Here is an 18,561-nt window from a genome sequence, read left to right on the forward strand (position 1 = left end):
TTTGCTGTGCATCTTCTTCAGGACAGGATTTGGGATTCTCAAATGATCAATCAACAAATAGGGATGCCACCTGTGTGCCAGCTTCTGCACTGAGTACTGGGGACCCAAAGAAGGTGAAGCAACACGGTCTTCCCACAAAGGGTCACAATCTGGTGAGGGAGATAAACAGGCAGATTAGAATCACCACACTTGGTTCTATACCTTGGACGTTATGTCCCCCAAAGGCCCCTGTGATAAAGGCTTGGTCCCCAGGGTGATGCTTCTGGGATCCCGTGGAACAAGGAGGGCCTTATAATGTCCTTAGGCTGTTGGGAGCAAGACCTCTCTCTGTCTCTCTCTCTCCCTCCCTCTCTCTCTCTCTCTCTCTCTCCTTCAGTTTAAAACATGTCTGCTGCTCACTCTGATATATGCTCCTGCCACAGCCATCTCCCCTCACCCCCTGCATGACCTTAAACTTCAAAACTATGAGCTAACAAAACATTTTCTCTTAGAAAGTTAGTTGCCTCGGGTATTCCTCTGTAGTAGCACAATGCTGACTGATACCCTTGGAGATTGGGACTGTGACTGAGGGATGCACAGGGATTGGGCCTTCCCAAGAGAAGAGGTAGCAGAAAAGAAGAATTTTCATGGCAAAGATGTGATATAAATCTTTCCCAAGAAGGAGCCACAGCACAAACAGAGCCACAGAAGCATCAGAGCATGCGGTATGGTTGGGGAAGTGCACACCTTCCCTCATGGAAAGGGGAAAGAGGGAAGAGGCAAGAGGTAGAGCTGGATAAGTCAGTAATCACTAGATCTTGGGAACCTTGAATGCCAGGGTAGGAAGTTTGGGTTTAATCCTGTAACTATGGGGATCCACACAAGTGATCTGTTTATATCCGAGTGTTATAAAAAAAAATAGTTCTGAGGGCAAGGGATGTAGCTCAGCGGTAGAGTATAAGCTGTCCCGAGCAAGGCACCACATCAAACAAAACAAAAACAAAAACATTGCTTTGCCTCAGGCTCGGTGGCATGCACTGGTGATCCCAGGTTCTTGGGAGGCTGAGGCAGGAGGCTCACTTAAGCCCAGGAGTTTGGGGCCTGCCTGGGCAGCATAATGAGACCCTATTTCTTGTTCTGTAACAACAGTAAAACATCATCACTTATCTGCTAGAATAGCTAAATGAAAAACACGAACGACATCAAGTGTTAATGAGGATTGGAACAGCTGGAACTCTCACACATTGCTTGTGGGAGTGTGAGTTGGTATAACCACTTTAGAAACAGTTTGGCACTATTTAAAGTTGAACACACATATGCCTGATGACCAAACCATTTCCCTCCTGTTTTTTTTTTTTTTTTTACCAAAAAGCATGAATAGGAATGTCTACAGCAGCACTGTTTGCAATGGCCAAAAACTGGAAAACAACCTAAATGTTCATGGGTAGTTGACTGGCTAAGAACATTATGATATAGCCAATCACTGGAATACTATACAGCAATGAGAATGCTACTTGCACCAACTGGGGTGAATCTTACAAATCTAATGTGAGTGAAAGAATCCTAACACAAACTTATGATCTACTTATTAAAGCTCAAAAATGGGCAAACCTGACTTATGATGTTAGAAATCAGGATAGTGGCTACCTTCATGGGGTGATGTGCCTGGAAGGGGGCAGAGAGGAGTTTTGGGGATACTGGTAATGTTTCATTTCTTTACCTGGCTGTTGGTTACCTGGATGTACACTTTCTGAAAGTTCATTGAGCTGTACACTTATTTGTATGATTTTCTATGTATGTTATACTCCCTTTAAAAAGTTTAACTGGGCACCAGTGGCTTGTGCCTATAATCTTAGCTACTCAGGAGGCAGAAGTCAGGAGGATCAAGGTTCGAAGCCAGCCTGGGCAAATAGTTCTGAGATCCTATCTCAAAAATACCCAACACACCAAAGGGCTGGCAGAGTGGCTCAAGTGGTAAGAGGCTCTGAGTTCAAACCATAGTACCACCAAAAAAAAAAGTTTAATTGTTGGGGAGTGAGTTATAGGGGCAGATAGTGGGGTGGGTGATGTAACCAATGTACGATATAAGGCTATTCAGAACTGTCACAGTGAATCCCCCAGTACAATAAGTATGTACTAATAAAAATGAAAAAAAATTAAAGTAAATACATAAATAATAAAAAATGTGATTGTGGGGCTGGGGGTATAGCTCAGAGGCAGAGCACTTTTCCGGGATGCACAAGCCCTGGGTTTGATCCCCAGTACCACAAAAGCAAAAGTTTTGTTGTGAAAATGGGTTCCAGTGGCAATGTGTCTTAGAGGAGGTGATTACTCAGACAAAGAGCCCAATGGGAAGACCACTGGACTAGCTGAACCTCTAGTTTTTCCCTTGTCTACCTGTGCCAAGACAGTTGACGTGTTGGAAACATTTTGGCGACTCTTTCAGGTAAGTTATCTAAGCTGTTGGGAGACGAGTGATGGATAGAAGAGGGTGCCTCAGGTAAGGATCTCCAAATTGCCCAATAAATAGAAATTGAGGCTTAGAAATCTCTTCCATCCCCAGTCCCTCCCTGAAACTATGCCAGCCATGGTAATGGAAGGTCAGAGTGGGTGAGTCACTAGCTCTGAAACCCCTGTGAACATTTACCCTTCTGTTATTCCTCCTCCTCCTCTCCCTCCCAGACACAGAGACTTAGTTTAGGATAAAGACATCACACATCCTTTCCCAGAGACTCAATCTTCTTTTCTTTTACCTCTTTTGTGTCACCTAAGTCCTTCTGGATCCCCAGGAAAGGAACTGAGGGCCTGGGGCCCAATGACAAGGAAGGAGCTGCTGAGGAAGGTCTCTGTCCATTGGACAGAAGGGATCCTCCAGACCACAGCACAGCTGAACACTTGGAAGCTGGGAAGTTAGCCAGTGTTTCATCTTTTGTTTTTTCCTCCTGGGGCTTCCTGTCCCAGAGGTGGATAGAGAGAGGTCATGGGGACTTCCTGGCCTCTACAAATAAATTTTTCCGGTGTCGTTGGTCAGGCAATACTTCCGGGCCAGACAGACCAGGTTAGTGAGCAGTAACAGACAGCAATGCAGCTTTCAGAACCACCCCCCTAGGTCTATTGAAGGTCCCCACAGCAGGAGGCTGTGCACTGCTAACTCAGAGACCTGGACTGATTGCCCACTGCTGGGGGTGGGTGGCGAGTGGGAACTAGGTGAGAGAGAAACATCAAAGAGTGTGAGGCCTATTTAGTTTATTCTCTGATGATTTCCAGTGCCTAGAATAGCTCCTGGCATATATTAGGAGCCCAATAAACATTTACTAAATAGCAAGTACATCAAGCCCAACTTCTTCACTTCACTGAGCCAGGGGCACTAGGCCCAAAATGAAAAAGAACCAACACAGGGAGTTGGTTCAGAACCGAAATAGAGGTCAGGGTTTCCAAATCCCTGCCAATGTTCTTCCTCCAGGGTGACAAGCAGCATATACGGGGTGGGAGGATAGAGTAGCGATCTCCTCCATCCTTAAGCTAAGTAGGACAATAAACTCTTAAGAAAACCACTCAGCTAGCTGGACATCTGACCTGATCTTGAACTTTAGGGATCAGAAGATAATGTTTGATACATGCTTGAGGAACGTAAAGATGAGAAACTGAAAGGAATTCGTAAGATAAGAGAGAAATGCTTGTGCAGCTGGCCATGGGGCAAAGATGGGTGTTACCTAGGGACTGACATGGACTTGGAAGAAGGGAGCTGACCAGTGATTTGGTTTTTGGGGTATTTTTAGTGGTGGTGGGGACTGAACCCAGGGCCTTGTGCATGCTAGGCAAGTACTTTACCACTTGAGTCCTGTCTCTAGCACATTTATTTTTTTTTAATTTTTATTTTGAGATAGGGTCTCACTAACTTTGCCCAGTTGGCCTTGAATTTGAGATCTTCCTAACTTCGCCTACTGAGAGGTTGAGACTACTGACATGCACTTCCATGACTGGTTTGATTTGTGATCATTTTTGGCTTTTTTTTTTTTTCCTGGTACAGGGGACCAAGCTCAGGGTCTTGCACTTGCCAGGCAAGCGTTCTTTTACTGAGCTAAATCCTCAACTCGTTGGTCTGTGATCTTAAAAGTGACTTGCTTCCAGAAGAATTGCATGGAGGGCACCATGGTCCAAACAAAGAAGATGTATGCTAGCAGTTCAGGTGCTGGTGGAGGACAGGCATTTTGGGGAAGTGAAGTTGGAAGTTCCAGGGCAAGAGTCCCAAAGGACCCTCTAAAGCCTTTCAAAGAGAAAGGATTCGTTTATTTTGTTTCATTTGTGGCACTGGGGATTGAACCCAGGGCCTCACACATCCTAGTCAAGTGCTCTACTGCTGAGCTACATACCCAGCCTGAAAGAATTGGTTTTGGACTTTTGATTCATCCATAAGAGCAACGTCATACTGCAGTTGATGCCCTTTCCCCTCATTTTCTCACCTTCTTGGAGGCAAAAATTGACCTACCTTAAAATTAATCATGCTGACATTTCAGGGCCCCTCACTTGCATAAGCCCCTTTAGATCTATAAATTTTGCATTATAGATTGCTTTGTTTTTCTTTAAAAGTGTATTTGTTTTCTATTGACCCATAATTAATTACCACAAACTTAATGATAAGGCAAGTTTAGTGTCTTGTTTCTGTAGACAGAACTCTGGGAAGGATATGACTCAGTTCTTGGCTCAGGGTCTAACCAGGCTGAACTCAAGGTGTTGAGTGTCTGCGATTCAGAGTCCTTTTTCAAGCTCACTGGTTGTGCTCAGAGGACTGAGGTGCCTATCTTCGTGCTAGCTATCAGCTGAGGACCACTTTCAGCTCCTACAGGCCTTTGGGAGGTAGCTAAGGTTAAATGAAGTCAGGAAGGTGGGGCCTTGATCCAACAGGATTAATGTACCTATAAGAAGACACACCAGAGTTCATGTTTTCTCTCTCTTCCTCTCTCTGTGTGCATAAACCAAGGCCATATGAGGACACAGCAAGGTAGCCATCTGCAAGTCATGAAGAGGACTCCAAGCAGAGACTGACCATGCCAGGGCTCTGTTCTTAGGCTTCCAGCCTCAAGATCTGTGAGAAAATAAACTTCTATTGTTTAAGCATTTTGTAATGGCAGCCTGGGAAGATGAATACCCTCTTTCATGCAGTTTACAATACAGACGTTTGCTTTCTTCCAAGCAGGCCAGGGTCACCAGGCAGTCACCAGGAGAAAGCTGCTGTTCAAGGGTTCACCTGATTATGTCAGGCTCACCCACAATAATCTCCCTTTTGCCATTAACAGAATCGTGGGTGGAGGGATGTTTCATGATATTCACAGGCTCCACCTATATTCAAAGAGGAGACTATACAAGAGCAAAGGTCGTGGGGGGTATTTTAGAATTCTGCCTCCTATAAACGAGGCTTCTTAAAGTATAAAAGCTTCAGCTTTTATACTGGATCTACTCTGCCTGGGGTGAGTAACAAAAACCTGCAAGGGAGTTTGGGAGGTAAGGGAGAGAGAAGCCTTGTACACTCACTCCACCTCAGTAGGCTGCCTTCGAGGATGGCAAGAGGACAAATCAACTTTCATGGACTTGATAATGACACAGGACTGGATTGGAACTAGATATCGCAGAGACTGGACTGAACTGCTTAGTACTCGAAAGGGACTGAAGAACTTCTACTCCCCAAGAAGCCACAAAAACCACAAAACCCTATGATCTGCCCAAGGTTTCATCTAGTGACAGGAAAGACCCCTTCGCTAAATTGAATTTTAAGGAAAATGGTGTGTGTGGCAGGGGGGGATAAGGTTTTCTGTCTACAACAGTGTGAGTTAGTACATCTACATTATAGTAGAGGAGGCACACATATGATCAAAGAAATATACAGTACAATAACAAAAGCACGTAACAGTTCAGGAAGTGTCCAGAGTGGAGAAATTCCTGTACTGAGAGTTGGGAGACTGGGCAGGAGTTCTAGTTCTTTCATTGACCCTCTAAATTGCAGTGTGACCTGTATAAAAGACAGACAACCTGCAGAGAAGTATGGGCAAAGGCTAGACAAGCAGTTCAGAGAACAAGAAATGCAAATGGACAGCAGATATGTGAAAAGCTACTCAAACTCACTAGTTTGTCGGCAAAATGCAAATTTTTAAAAATCAGATACAGTTCTCAGCAATATGTCTAACAAAACTTAAAAGATTGAGAACAGTCACTCTTGTATGTGTAAGAAAAAAGAGATGCTTTTTCCTCTCCATCTTAGTTTCATGGCTGAGGCTCCTTACACAAAAGACAGATTAACAAGAGAAAAGTATACACATCTATTTGGTGTAAGGTTTATGTGTACGGAGAACTTCATAAGGAAATGATGATCCAAAAAAAAAAGATTGAACCTATTTATTTTTTTATGCCAGGCTTGAGGGAGAAGTGAATAGTTGTGGAGACGTCTTGGCAGATCTGTGGTAACAAACTGGAGGAAGGCAGCAAGGCCTGTGGGTTTGTCTTCAGGGGCAACGATGTCCTTTTCTCTGAGTACAGGGAGAGCACCTCTCAGATGACGATCTTAGGACATGTGCTCCAGAGGAAGGTCAGAAATCTTTCCTAGAGTTTATGACCTCCTTCAGTAGAGAGGGGCAGTTTTCCCAAATGTAAGGTGCCAGCCTGGGTGTGGCAGCACACACCTGTCATCCCAGATACTTGGAAGGATAAATAGTAGGACAACAGACTAGGCTGGCCCGGGCATAAATTCAGTTCCTATTCAAAAAATAAATAAATTATAAATAAATAAATAAACAGATTAAGGGCTGTGGTGTGGCCCAAGTGGCAGAGTACCTGCCTGGTAAGTGTAAAGCCCTGAGTGCAAACCTCAGCACCACACACACTCACACGCACACATACATTAAAAGCTAAGGTGCCATATTTTGGGGTAGATGTCTTGAACCCCATCATTACAGAGGAAAAAAATAGATATCATTACACAACATTGGTGAAGCTATAGCAATATACCTTAATCTGTTTTGAAGGTATTCTGGGAGAATCTATTAAAACTTTACATAGGTATCTCTTTTAATACTGTATCTAAAAATATATGTGCAAAGATGTGTATGAGAATATTGCTTTTAGTGACAAAAATTAGAAATAACCTGCATGTGCAACAAGGAGAAATGACTATGTTTTTGTGCATGTATGTTCCATTTTAGAATATGGGCTTTGCTATGTAAAAAACAGGAAGTGTTAGTTAGAGCTTCGTAAATATATTTAAAACAAGCTAAATATCTACCACCCAGGAGGAATAATCGTGAAATGTTAAGTGAAAAGCAGCATACACAGTAATGTGCAATGCAAGTCATTGTTTCTTTTTTAAACAAAGTAAAACTCCTCTGTATGAATATATTTTTATATTAGGAAAAGAAACGTGGCAAAGTACATATGCAACACAGTGTTGATATTGGGGAATTGGGAGAGGGATGGGAAACAGTGGTGGGAGAAGTTATTAAAAGAAAGAAGGGAAAATTATTAACATGTGTTTTATATATTACTATTTCCATTGTTTGACTTATAAAAAATATTATTACTCTTCTAATTTAAAAAGTATGTTTAAGAAATAAATGTAAACTGAAAAGGCCTGGGTTTGGCAGTTAGCAAAAGGCCAGGTATGAATCCTTGTCTAGCCTTACTAACTGGGTAACTGTGAACTACTTATTTAAACCTCTCTGAGTCTCAGTTTTCTTATCTTTTAAGATGGCGGCTCCAGTGGCTCATGCCTATAATCCTAGCTACTCAAGAGGCAGAGATCAGGAGGATCGTGGTTCAAAGCCAGCCCAGACAAAAAGTTTGCAAGACCCTATCTCGAAAACACCCTTCACAAAAAAGGGCTTGTGGAGTGGCTCAAGATGTAGGCCCTGAATTCAACCCCCGTACTGCAAAAAAAAAAAAAAAAGATGAAAAAAAAAAAAGATGGGGGTGACACCAAGTATCCATAATACACTTAAGTGCTGAGCACACAGTAGGTACTCACTCAGGATTGGGTTGACTTGAGGGAACTCTGAACAGGCTCATGATTTGACTCTTTTCAGCAGGTAGTCCCATCATGAAAACAGAATCCATACAAGTCACTTCAATGAAAAAATTAAAAATTGGGATTTAGTTAAGTGGGTATTTAGAGAACTGAAAAAAGGGAACATGGAGGTAACAGAAGAACTGAATTAAGCAGCTATCTCCCCTAGGGGTAGGGCAATAAACACTTGCTCATTGCAGTTGACTCTACGTGTTTTCAAGTCAATTCCACAATCCAGTGGTTAAGTACGGCCACCTGGCTTCTGTCATGTCATGGTTCGTTTTATGTCATCCCTTGCTATTAGTGTGTCTAGTTCGGTAAGTTGTTCCTACGATTAACCCTGGTGTGCACAGGACAGCCACCACTAAACTTTTTAGTAATGCTGGTGCCTTTCTCACCAACATATTCCTTGTGACTTTAGTAAATGTATAAATTTCTTTGAAGCCTAGTTATCAGGTGTGTCTCTGACCTTACATAGTGTATTCAAGCCAGCAGGCCCACTCCCAGGAGTCCTGTAATCCTTTCCTCCACAATTTGTCCTGACATGTCTAACTTCACCTAGCATAGGCTGTCTCTTGTTCCATGATTTTAGGGACCATCCTAACAGCAAGTTTGCTTATCAACTAAATCAATAAGTTTTTCTACTAGTCTCATATTCTGGCCCCATTGATCAAGCCTCCTCAAAATCCAGTTCTGTGTGGCCCTGACCCCTGCTAGAAAGAGCAGGAGCTCCTTGGTTGAGTAATAGTTTTCTTCCTTTATCAGGCCAAGCACATCCCCAGCTGGGTCTTGGTAGCCAAGAGTAGAGATTGCGTCAGATCCTGAGGGAGACATATTTCATGTTTATGCCTGAGTTACCTGCATTGCTTTCCAGTAAGTGGGGGAAGGGGAGTTCCGACTTTTAGAGGGAGCGGGGAGCTGCTTATGCATGCTCAAGGATTTAGGGGAGTCTTGAGATTCAAAATATACACTGACGTCACCATCCTAAGAGTCAGAGTCCCATTAAGCTCAGCATATCTCAGCTTCCTTGACTGGTCATTGAATCTTCTCCAGAATTTGATTGCTGTATGAATTCCCAGCCCAGGTCTTCAGCGTCCTCTACCCTCCTGCTGTAGAGACAGAGCCTTTTTGTAAGTTTTCATACTTGACTTTGAATTCTTGTTAACTGCCTGCAGGTTTCCATTATTTTCTTCTAAGGTATGCATGAACCTAGCAAAAGTCGATTCCATTATTTCACTCACTTTCCAAACTGAAAATAGTTAGTGCTTCTCCCACATTTCTTCTGTGGTTTGAATCTGGTTTGAGTGTTTTTCTCAAGGTAGCTTCATATGGTAGCAGCTTGGACCCCTGTGTGGCAATGCTGGGTGGTGTCAGGACCTTTAAGAGATGGAGCTTTAAGCAAGGTAATTAGGTCATTGGGGGTGCTGTTCTCAGAAGGGATTAATGTAGTTCTCAGGCAATGCCCATTGGTTTCTGAGAGAAGGATTCCCATCCCTCCATGTCATCATTCCCTCTCACATGTGCTCCTGTCATGATGTCATCCACCATGAGGTGACATAGCCAAGGGCCAATGACACCAGAGCGGAGCAGATGTTAGCACCATGTTCTTAGTCCTCTAAAACTATAAGCTAAATAAACCTCTCTTCTTTATAAAGTTCCCAGCCTCAGGTATTTTGTTATAGCAACAGAAAATGAACTACTTACAACTTCCCAAATGCTAAACACATTGCATCAGCTAGTGCACTGTCCTTCATAGTGATGCCACCCTAATTCATCACTGGTGAGAGTTTTAATGATTGGCTCTCCAACTTGTATGAGGTGTTGTCTCAGCTCCACCTATCACCAGGGATGTGGTCTTCATCTTCATTGTCAACAAGGTAGCGAGTGACCCAACTTTAAAATCCCATCTTACCACCTGCTTTTTTTGGCTAATCCTAGCATCCATTTCCACAGGTTGAGTTCTCAAGATACAAATATTGTTTATGAGTATAGCCTGTAAAATATTTAGCCTGAGAATCACACCTGTGGAACAAAAACTGAGAAGATAAAGCCTAAATGCTCTGCAGATCTGATGAAGCTTCTGCTAACCATGGGGACTTCTGGAATATTTATAAACCAGCAGAGTATCCCATGGTGGGCTGAAATTGCCAAGCCTTCAGACCCTGCCATGCTCAGACACCTAACCTGGTCTGCCCCAGGAAGGACAAGGCCTTGAATGAGGCAGCTCTCTATATGGCTGTAGCAAACCCCAAAGAAACTGCCAACCAGAAGTTATCTGCTGGAAGCACCCCCATAAGTTGAGGCAAAAAGCCTTATTGAAGGAGCCTGTGAGGCAGCACAGCTGTGTACATCACAGGTTGCATGCTACTTGTTTTAAATCCACTGTCTTCCTTAATCCTCACACTAACCATCAGAAATCAACAGAACAACAACAAAAAAGGCTCAAGAATTTGTCAAAGTGCTCAAACCGACACTCAAAATGGCCTGCCACCGGACCTCATTGACAACCCTGTGCCTTAAACAGCTCTGTGCCTGTGGTTCATACAGCTTCTTACGTGGTCCGCTCCTACAGAGACTTCTCCTTGCATCAGCATCAGTTCTCTGCCTGTGCCTGGAGTACAGGCCCTCGGAGCACCATGCTCTCTTTAACCCTTGTGAAGCCTAATGTGTGATCTGAGTGATTTAAGTTTGGAATAAAAGAGCCTATGTTCTCAATGGCTCGTGGTAAGCAAACTCAGTAGTAAGCAAACTAAGTCAACAAAATTGATGTAGTTGTGGATTTATTGCTATCCCATAAATTCTGACATTGTGGAAAGACAAAGAAAAAGAATTTGTCGAAGTAGAATTTGAAACTAGATTTATCTTATTTCATATAAGAATATAGATTTCTGGAAAAGATTTTCTCTGCAATACTTGAGTTTGAACTCAAGGACTTAGCACTTAGCTAGACAGGTGCTCTGCCACATGACCCACACTGCCAACCATTTTTGCTTTAGGTATTTTTAAAATAGAATCTGTCATTTATGCCCAAGCTGGCCTGTACTGCTATCCTATTTACACTTCCTGTACAGTTGAGATGACAGGCATACACCAACACACCTAGCTTTTTATTGGTTGATATGGGGTCTCCCAAAATGTTTCCCCTCAAACTGCAATCCTCCTGATCTCTGTCTCCTGAGCAAGTAGGGTTATGGGCATAAGCCACTTTGCCTGGCCTGATTTCAGAAAAAATTTTAATAGAATGCATGAAAATGAAATGAGTAGTATATCAATCGGGGTCCCAACAGGAAACAGCACAATCAAATTAGAATAAGTCAAGGTTTTTGTTTGTTTGTTTTGCTTTGTTCTTTGCAAAGGGATGATTTTTTAAAATTTTTTATTTTATTCATATGTGCATACAGTGTTTGGGTCATTTCTCCCCCTTCCCCCCGACCCCTAAAAAAGGGATGATTTTTAAAGGCATGTATAGGGAAATCACAAGGTATAGTGAAGTAACCATTTTTAAGGGAAAGCAATGTGTATTGGTGTGTTTTTCGCTACTATAACAAAATACCTGAAGCAGGCTACTTTTTAAAGAAACGGTGTTTGTTTTGGCTCACAGTTCTTGAGGTGCAAAGACCAGGGGCCTCATCTGGTGAGGCATGCTTGCTGACAGAGTAACAGATGATGCAGAGTCTCACATGGCAGGGGACAGGAGCATGCATGTCTCTGTCCTTATAAATCCACTAGGAGTCAATGATGGAGACTCCACCCTAATGACATAGCTAAACCTAATCATTTTCCAAAAGCCTCATCTCTAAATACCACAGTGATTAATTTTTCACCCTCGTGCCATTAACATGTAACTTGGGGATTGAACTCTATGAGCTTTTCATTGCGTGACAAACACCTAAGAAAACAACTCAAGGAGGAAGGATTCATCTTGGCTCATGGTCTCAGGTTTCAGACCTGGTCAGCAGGCTCCATTGCTTCTGGCCTGGGGTAAGGCAGAAATATCATGAAGGAAGGGCTTGGCAGAGGAAAGCTGTTTGCCTCATGGCAGCCAGGAAGCAAAGAGGAAAGAGAGAGCATCCCTGAGCTGGTGGGCTTCCTCTTTCTCCCACTTTTGTTCCATGTGGGCCCCCAGTCTATCTGAAGGTGCCACTCACATTCAAAGAAGGTCCCCCCACCTCCCTTCGACCTCTAGAAATGCCATCACAGACACACCCACAAGTGTGCCTTCCTGATCTCCTAAGAATTTCTCTGTCCAACCAAGTTGATAAGCAGAACTATCACAAGTCTACCCCTTGTCAATGTGACACCCAAACACATCTCCTTAAACCATACTTAATGTCCAAATAAAGATAATAACAAGGTCATAATCCCACCTAACATGATGTAACTATCCTGCACACAACAAAAAAGTGCACCAATTCCTCTCCTAAAGTTTCAACAGTTCTGCTATTGCTCTAAAGTTAAGTCCAAAGAGACTCAAGGCAAACTCTTAGCATGAGCCCTTGTAAAATTCATAAAGCAAGTTACATACAACATACAATGGCACAGGATAAACATCTCCACTCCAGAAGGAAGGAGTGGAGGCATAGAAAGGAGGGATGGGACCAAAGCAAGACTGCAACCCAGCAGGGCAAACATTAAATCCATGGTTCCAAGTCTTGCATCCAGGACACATAGTGGTATGAGGTGAGATCCAGAGGCTTGGGCAGTGCCACCCCTACAGCCTTGCGGGTTGTAGCCTCTCCCTTGAACTGGCTCTGCTCGTGACCTGTAGCTTTGCTCAGCGGGTGTTCCATGTTCCCAGCCTCTCTAACTTCCTGGGGTCTCCACCACATCTTTGGTTTCATTCCACAGATTCACATATTGCCCTCTCAGGGGCTGCCTGCAGGAATCCTGATCCTGACATACATTGCCTGACCTTCCATGTGTTTCTTTCAAATCTTCATGGAAGCCTCTGTAACTCTGCAAAACCTGCATCACCTGGATAATACCAAAGTCTGCTGAGTGCCTGGGCAGCTGAACACTGTGAAGTAAATCCTGGGGAAACAACTTCCTAGGCAGCCATGGACAAGCAGGGTGCCCAAGAGGTACTCTCTTCTCAAGGGAATCTTTCAAGTGTGTTTACTCTTTTACACTCTTGTGGTTGCAGTAGATGGGGTCTCACTGATTTCTGAGACAAATCTAAGGCAGCTTTTCTATTACTCCAGTACAAAGCACTTGGTTTCTTTTGAATAGCCCTGATCTCTTAGCAGCCACACTTTCCTTGGCTTCATCTTTATACATACTTCTTCTTTGGCCAAACTGCAAGTTTTTCAAATCTTTTTGCCCAGATTTTTGCTCCCAATTCTCACTGCAAATTTGGTTAAAAGCTACCAGCAATATCCATGCTATAGCCTGAATGATGGGCTGCCTTGAAATTTCCTCCATTGGATAAATTAATCCATTAGTTCATCACCTTTAAACTCAGTTGCACACAAAATCTCAGGACGTGGACAAAATAAGGACAAGTTCTTTGCCAGAACACAACATGAATAGCATCTGGTCTAATTCCCAATAGAGTCTTCACTTCCATTTGATATTGCATGAGCACAGTCTTTGCCATCTGCATTTTTATTGTCATTCTGGTCTTTTGAACATGCATCAGAGTCAATCATTGAGTTTTTTGTTTCTTTTGTTTTGTTTTTTGGTGGGACTAGGGTTTGAACTCAGGGCCTCACAGTTGCTAGGCAGGCAGTCTACCACTTGGACCATTCAGCCAGCAATCATTGAGCTCTGCTTAGAGTATTCTAAGCTTTATCTAGCCTGTTTCTCCAAACATTTCCATGTTCTTCTAATGAACTTTGTGTCACCTTGTGACAGCCAGGAAACAGAAGATGAGAGCGTGCCTGTGCTATTGGCTTCCTCTTCCATGTTTATTGGGACCCCCGCCTATGGGATGGTGCCACCCACATTCAGGACAGGTTCCTTCCCCTGTCCCTTAGTTAATTGTCTCTGGAAATACCCTCACAGACACATCAAGAAGTGTACCTTAATCTCCTAGGCATGTCTCCACCAATCAAATTGACAATTATGGTTAACCAGCATAAAATCCTGTATGAATTTGGGAGACAAATAATACCTGAACCACAGCAGAATTGTTATTGGGAATGGGAAGAAGAGTCATTCAAAGTGGGACAACTAGAGAGAGTCAAGGGAATGCTCTGATCTCATCCTCCTTCCTCCAGTCTCCTGCTGGGTTATCTATGGACAACTGAAAGCCCGAGGAAATGGGCCTGTATTGATGTCAGTCAGCCTTCCAGAAAAAACAAGCAGGATAGAAAAGAGTAGAAAGTGGATTTTAGCAGTTAAATGAGAGCATCTACTTCTGGGAAGGTAGTATAGTAAACCCTCACAGACCCATTCCCCAGTGAAACAACCATAACGGGCAAAAGTTATTAAATAATATTATTAAACAACCACTTAAAATATGAAAAATGTCCTAAGGCATATGACAAATGACAAACACTTATTCAAGAAAGTCTACTAAGTCTCAATGAGAATGAATATGGCACTTGGCCATGATCCACTCCCTCTCTGATTACTGTCTTCCCTACCTCCAACTCTGGCTGTTGGAAACACCAGGCAAGAAGGTGTGGCCAAGATGGGGCCTTCTCTTCCCTCAGCAACCACTAAAGAGATATGTATATGACTACTGCTTACAGGCTACTAGCATTTTTCATCTTTCCTAGCTTTGAGTTTGTTATAGTCGAGAGGTCAGGGCTCTCTTCTACCCAGCCCCCACTCATAGGCAGAGTTTCTACCCCAGATGTAGCAGGCAGAGAATATCAGGACTCTGATCACCTTCACCCCACCTTGCACACAGGAGAGATGTTCTGTTCAAGAAGAAGCAAGTAGCCAGGCACCAGTGACTCACGCCTGTAATCCTAACTACTCACAAAACAGAGATCAGGAGGATTGTGGTTCAAAGCCAGCCCATGGAAATAGTTCACGAGACCCTATCTCAAAAATACCCAACACAAAAAAAGGGCCAGCAGGGTGACTCAAGTGCTCGAGTGCCGCCTAGCAAGCATGAGGCCCTGAGTTCAAACCTCAATACCACAAAAAAAAGTCTAAAAGATCAGAGGCTATGAACTTCAGCCAGTGCTTAAAGCCATAGCTCAGAGTTTTGCCTAGAGATAGTCTTATAAGAGCAGAGAACTCTGAGGTTCTTTCCAAAAAAGTTGGTTTTACCTAAAACAAAGTGTGGCAAGTTCAAGTCTAGGGTGATTTTAAGGGGTAGGCAATTAAGAGGAGGTTGTTACCTCTATGACAACAAGTTAAACCATAGGTCTATTTTATCAGAAAGAGACAGAAAAAAAAAAAAGTTCCCTCAGTGTCATAACAACCCTTAAATACTAGTTTCAAAATCTACTCCTGCAAAAGGACCTGGATTTAATTAAATTAGGCTACAGATAAATTAATGCCCTAGAGAATTATTGAAAAAAGTGAGAAAGCAATTAGCAAGCAGTTAGTGGCGCCTAACAGCTGGGTGTTATACCAGATGGGACCCACAGCTGAATAGGGAGGTCAGGGAAAGAGAGACTCCAGCTAACGCTGTTTTCCCAGCGTGACTGCAATAGCACAGGGGTGTATGCAAAGCATTGCAAAATGTCTGGCCTGCGATTAAGCACTTGATAAATGTTAGGATATTTGTCATTGTTAAGTAATTTACACTATCTCACATTCTTTTATTCTTTGTGCTCAGTTTTTAAATTATAAACTTTCTCTATTGAAACCAGCGATTTACAAAACTATAGATTTTTTTTTGGTGGGAGTGGGGTTTGAACTCTGGGCCTCATGCTTGCAAAGCAGGTGCCACACCTCCAGTCTATTTTTCTCTGGTTATTTTGGAGATGGGTCTCACAAAATGCTTCCCTAGGCTGGTCTCAAACCGAAATCCTCTCTATCTCAGCCTCCCAGGTAGCTAGGATTATAGGCATGAGCCACTGGTATTCAGCCCAAACTATAGATTTAATAATGCCACATGAAACATAGAGGAAGGCAGTATGATTTAATGGTTAACGTGTGAGTGCTAGACAGACCATCTCTTTTTTTTTCTTTGGTGGAACTGGGGTTTGAACTCATGGCCTCATGCTTTCTAGGCAGGTGCTCTACCACTTGAGCCACTCTGCCAGCCCAGGTTTTTATGACGTTTGATAAATAACTTGTCTTAGCTCAGTTTCCTTATTCAGAAATTATAATTGATCAATAAATATTCTTATTAATATGCTCATCAATTATAACTTGCAGCAATTTTCCAAATTTTCATTAGGGAAGAGTTGAAAGGCAGTGTATAAAGAAGAGAGAAATTCACCTAGGCAGAGCTACAGAGATCTGTAGAAAGTCTTACTTGCATCTTCCAGTTGAGTAGTGATCATTGTGTGCATTCAAGGAAACTTCCACAGCTGGAGAAAGAGCCACCCAAATAGACTGTAGATGACAATGCTCAGTACTGTCCAGGAGTAGTGCACATTCCCACTAGGGAGACTGGAAAAACTTACCTTTCACAAGCCATGGATGGAGGAATTAGAAAGGTCTTGGTTCAGTAATGGAAATAACGAGCCCTAGAATGAGCACTACTCCAGATCCATCTAAAACAGTATAAGGTCAACAAACTGCTTCCAACTAACTTAACTATTTTGCAGAGCAAAGCTAAAGAGAATTTATAGGGGGCTGGTGGAGTGACTCAAGAAATAGAGTGCCTAACTAGCAAATATGAGGCCCTGAGTTCAAACCCTAGTACTGAAAAAAAAAAACAAAACACCAAGAATATGAAAATATCCAGCACTCAGTGAGGTAGAAATCACAATATCTGACATCAAATCAAAAATCAAAGATTAAGAATTATTCAAAGAGATAAGAAAATAGAAACATGGAAAATATAAGAGATACAAATCAAACTTTTAGAAATGAAAACCTCTTTATCTGTGATCAAAAATACACCAGGTGAGATTAATAATAAATTAGGCATACAGAAAAATATTAGTGATTTTGAAATCACAGCAATATAAACTACACCAAATAAAATACAGAGACAAAAATGAATTTGGAATATTATTAATGACTTTGCCTGTGCCCATCTGAGCCAGTCCAGCTCCATGTACCTAGCATCCAGCAAGAAGAACCAGTGCACCAACAGAGAGGGCCAGGCAGGGTGATGGAAGCCAGGCTGGAGCTGGGGTTGCTATTCCTGGCATTGCTCTTACTCACACAGATGTAATCACATCAAACAGGTGTTGTGCTAATTTCAAGTAACTCCTCCCAGAATACCTCTGATGCCCCAAATCCAACTAATGCCACAACCAGGGAAGGTAGTAATGCCCTGCAGTCTACAGCCAGACTTTTTGTGGTCTCACTGTCTCTTCTACGTCTCTACAGTTAGACAGAGGCCAAGAAATGTCTCTACTTCCCCATCTTCTAAACCCAACCCAAACGGCACCTGAAAGTCCAGAGTGATATGGAAAAAACAGGTCTGCATCAAATCAACTAATTCCACACCTTATTTTATTGACACAGAAAATCCAGATTTGATTGGCCAATGACAAATGCCAATATTGAATCTGCTGGAGTTTCATGCACAAGATGAAGAGAGATAATGTCCATCCAAAATTGAGACATGATTCCTCAAATGTGCCTTAAGAACTGTGGACACTCAAAACTCTAAAGCAAGAATAGGTTTTATCTAGCAATGTGGATAAGTTTTAGAATAGAGATTTAGTTCTCATTTGGTTCGTTAAATCTACAGGACATTAAACAGTCAGGCAATATAAAAAGCCTCCATGATTCCCTTTTATGTACATTAGAAGGAATTACCAGGTGTAATACAAATTCTCAGTGTATTGTTTTGGCAGTACTAATTTAACGCCTATCTGCTCAATAAATTTTCACATTGTTTACCATTACTGTTCTCTTGGGAACTGAACTTTGTTGTTCCCTGTATGGCTTTAGATTTGACATTGCATTTGACCTTTCATGTAGTAATTGACATGTGCCAGATCAATGCTGGACTGGAATCCACCACCAAGTCCAAACGTCATGAGTAAATCAACCTTTCAAAGTCAAATGGCAGACATTTGCATCACCTGTTTTCATTCAACAACAGTGTCAGATTCATTTAGCTAACTGATTCCAAAGAGCATAATTGCATTGACCTCAACTAATTTTAAAATGCTGCTTTTTACTTCTGCATGTTTTGAATACTTTTCACAATTTAAAATTATGGTCTGTTTTAAGGATGAAATTACAAATCTTTAAGTTAGAAAGGAAAATATGTGAAGGAACCAAAACTGTGAATCAAACACTTGGGAAGTGAAGACTGGAAGCTAATTTGCATGGATTCATAAAACTTTCACACTCTTTTTATAAATGCTTTTATAAAAAAAATGGATCAGAATAACCACTTTTGGAACACTTTCTATTATCAGTTAGAATTTTTAGATAGTTAGAACTTTGGACCTAACCTGGAAAGTGAGTTAGATTCTGCAGCAAATCTTTTATGA

At 42.2% G+C, this 18,561-nt stretch overlaps 1 pseudogene; it reads left to right on the forward strand.

The window, feature by feature from the left end:
* Positions 1 to 699: 699 nt before the first annotated feature.
* Positions 700 to 17,444, forward strand: LOC109683025 (signal transducer CD24-like; annotated as a pseudogene).
* The last annotated feature ends 1,117 nt before the right edge of the window (positions 17,445 to 18,561 follow it).

This window comes from Castor canadensis, chromosome 1, assembly GCF_047511655.1.
Source record: "Castor canadensis chromosome 1, mCasCan1.hap1v2, whole genome shotgun sequence".
Classification (NCBI taxonomy): domain Eukaryota; kingdom Metazoa; phylum Chordata; class Mammalia; order Rodentia; family Castoridae; genus Castor; species Castor canadensis.